The 3,324-nt window shown below is 77.0% G+C and overlaps 1 non-coding gene across 1 annotated transcript; it reads left to right on the top strand.

Annotated features, from left to right (window-relative positions):
* Positions 1–1,078: 1,078 nt before the first annotated feature.
* On the top strand, positions 1,079–1,231 carry LOC141955696 (5.8S ribosomal RNA). Its single transcript, XR_012632705.1, has one exon. It is a non-coding gene; the product is annotated as a 5.8S ribosomal RNA (ribosomal RNA).
* The last annotated feature ends 2,093 nt before the right edge of the window (positions 1,232–3,324 follow it).

Here is a 3,324-nt window from a genome sequence, read left to right on the forward strand (position 1 = left end):
GGACGCGCAGCGGCGCGCTTGCGGCTTCGTGCTCCTTGCTTGCCACCCCCACCCCTTCCCGCCCCGGCTGAGGGGAGGGGCGGCGCAGCCCCCGGGCCCGAGCGGCGGCGGCGGCGCCGCCGCTCGGCGTGCCGGCCGGCGGTCGCTCGGTGGCCGGCCGCGTGGCCTGTCCCGTCCCGGGTCCTGCCCGTCGCTTCGCAGTCGCCTTTCCCGGTCTCGGTCAGGCGAGGCGGGTGGGCGGCCGAGGGGCGTTCCCCGTCCCGTTCTCCGCGCGGAAGCGGGGAGAGGGGGCGTCGCCTCCGGCTCAGCGGCGTCCGCCTTCTGCCTGGCGCGTGCCTGCGGAAGGGGCCGAGACGAGAAGCGGCGGCGGCGGCTCCGGGAGGGCAGCCGCGGCGGTGCGGTGGCCGGGCGGCGGTCGGGCGGAGCGCCGGGCGGCGGCGTCGCGTCGCCGTCTCGGGTTCCGGCGGTTGGCCGTCCGTCCCTGTCTCCGGTGTGGTGCGGCGGCGGCGCCGCGCGGGCGTTCCCGGCGTCGGGGCGAGAGCCGGGGTTTCGGGGCCACGGGGGCAAGGAGCCGGCTGTCGCAGCGCGCGGGCGCTGGGCGGCGCGGAGGCGCGCGCGGCGCGAGCGGGGCGCCCCCGCTGGTCGCCCGCGCGGCGGTCAGCGTCTGTGGTTTCCCCCCTCCGCGCGAGCGAGAGGCGGGTGCAGGTCCGGGCGCGCGGTCGGACGCGCCGCCGGCCCTCCGTGCGGAGGCCGGGCCGAGCCCGGGCGCCTGGGCCGCCTCCGAAGCGAGCAAGGTGCTTGTTGTTTCCCCAGGTCGGTCGGGAGCGCGGGCTCCCCGGGCCCTTGCCGTTCGGAGCTTGTTTCACCCTTCCCTTCCTTCCCTCCGTTGTGATGTCGGTACGGTCATCTGAGGCGAGGCGCGACCGTCGCCCGCCGGTCGTCGCGCGCCCCCTCCGCGCGTGCGGAGGGGGGCGGTCGGTCGGTCGGTGGGGCGGCGGTCCGTCGTCCGAGAAGGGGGCCGCTTCTGCGGAGCGGTCCCGGCCCCTCCGCGCGCGCGGGGCGGTGCCGAAAGGCAGACAACTCTTAGCGGTGGATCACTCGGCTCGTGCGTCGATGAAGAACGCAGCTAGCTGCGAGAATTAATGTGAATTGCAGGACACATTGATCATCGACACTTCGAACGCACTTGCGGCCCCGGGTTCCTCCCGGGGCTACGCCTGTCTGAGCGTCGCTTGACGATCAATCGCCGGCCGGTGCGCCGTCCCTCCCCGCCTCGCCTCGGCGGGCGGGCGGGCGGCGTCCGCGGCGGCGCGGCTGGGGTGCCTCGCAGGCCCGTCGGTGTCGGCCGAGGGCCTTCGTCCCCCTAAGTGGAGACTCGGGGAGCGCTCCGAAGCTCCCCGCTCCCGGAACGCCCGCTTGGCGGAGCCTCGTCCCGCCGGGGCCGGGCGGCCCGTTGGTTCGGTCCGGCCGGGTCGGGCGCGGCGGTGGGGAAGGGCCGAGGTGTCGGGGGGGGAGAGGCGCGGGCCTCTTCCCCGGCCTCCTCCCGCGCGGGCGGCTGTCTGCGGGTGGGTACCGCGGCGGTACCGTGCCGTGCTGCCGCTCGCGTGCGGGGCGTGCGCCGTGGGAACGGGGGTCCTCCCCGTCGCCACTGGCCCCCCGCCTTCTTCTCCCTTCCCCGTCGTAGCCGCCGCGCTCCGGGCGGCGGAGGCCGGGGGTGGGCTCGGTGGGGGGGGGTGCGGCGGCGGCGGCGGTGGTTCGGGGGTTGCGGCTGCGGCGGCGACCGCGCGTGCGGTCGGCGTCGGGCCCGGCCCCCCCCCCTCCCGTCCGTCCGTCCTGTCCGTCCGCCCGCTTCCCCTCGGCGTGCCCTCCGCGCCTCCGCCGCGCCGCGCGCCCGGTCGGCCGTGGCGGGCCGTCCGCGTCCCCGGGGGCCGTCTCCGGGCGCGCCTCGCGCGCGTGCGTCGGTCTCGCGTTCCGGGCTGGGGCGAGTCGTTTGGGCGTCGTCGTCGTCGTTGGCGGCGGCGCGGCTTTCCTTGGGTGTGCGACCTCAGATCAGACGTGGCGACCCGCTGAATTTAAGCATATTAGTCAGCGGAGGAAAAGAAACTAACGAGGATTCCCTCAGTAACGGCGAGTGAAGAGGGAAGAGCCCAGCGCCGAATCCCCGCCCCGCGGTGGGGCGCGGGCCATGTGGCGTACAGAAGCCCCTCTCCCCGGCGGCGCTCTCGGGGGACCCAAGTCCTTGTGATCGAGGCCGCAGCCCGCGGACGGTGTGAGGCCGGTAGCGGCCCCCCGGCGCGCCGGGCCCGGGGCTTCTCGGAGTCGGGTTGCTTGGGAATGCAGCCCAAAGCGGGTGGTAAACTCCATCTAAGGCTAAATACGGGCACGAGACCGATAGCCAACAAGTACCGTAAGGGAAAGTTGAAAAGAACTTTGAAGAGAGAGTTCAAGAGGGCGTGAAACCGTTAAGAGGTAAACGGGTGGGGCCCGCGCAGTCCGCCCGGAGGATTCAACCCGGCGAGTCGCGGCCGGCCGGCGCGGGCCCGGCGGATCCCCGCCTCCGCCTCCCCTCCGCCCCCCGGGCCCCCGCCCGCGGGGGCGGGCCGGGGGGGGCGGGCCGGCGCGGGGACCGCCGCCCGGCCGGCGGCCGGCCCTGGCCGGGCGCATTTCCTCCGCGGCGGTGCGCCGCGACCGGCTCCGGGTCGGCTGGGAAGGCCTCCGGCGGGCAGGTGGCCCGGCGCCGCGCGAGCGGCGGCCGGGTGTTAGAGCCCCCGGGCAGCAGGTCTCGCCGAATCCCGGGGCCGAGGGAGAGGACCGCCGCCGCGCCCTCCCCGCCCCCCAGGGCCCCGCGCCCCGCGCGCGCGGGGGGCCCTCGCGGCCCTCCGCGCCGCGCGCGCGGCTGCCGGGGCAGGGGGGTCGGGGCCGGGCCCGCCGGCCCCCGGCGCCGCTGTCGACGGGGGCGGACTGCGCTCAGTGCGCCCCGACCGCGCGGCGCCGCCGGGCCGTGCGCGGCCGCGCCCGGGCGCCCGGGGTCCGCGGCGATGTCGGCTACCCACCCGACCCGTCTTGAAACACGGACCAAGGAGTCTAGCACGTGCGCGAGTCAGGGGCCCGTCCCGAAAGCCCGCGGCGCAATGAAGGTGAGGGCCGGCGCGCGCCGGCTGAGGTGGGATCCCGGGGCGCGTGGAGCGCGAAGCCCCGGGCGCACCACCGGCCCGTCTCGCCCGCGCCGCCCGGCCGGGGAGGTGGAGCGTGAGCGTCCGTGCTAGGACCCGAAAGATGGTGAACTATGCCTGGGCAGGGCGAAGCCAGAGGAAACTCTGGTGG

Source organism: Athene noctua, unplaced genomic scaffold (genome assembly GCF_965140245.1).
Source record: "Athene noctua unplaced genomic scaffold, bAthNoc1.hap1.1 HAP1_HAP1_scaffold_400, whole genome shotgun sequence".
NCBI classification, from domain to species: domain Eukaryota; kingdom Metazoa; phylum Chordata; class Aves; order Strigiformes; family Strigidae; genus Athene; species Athene noctua.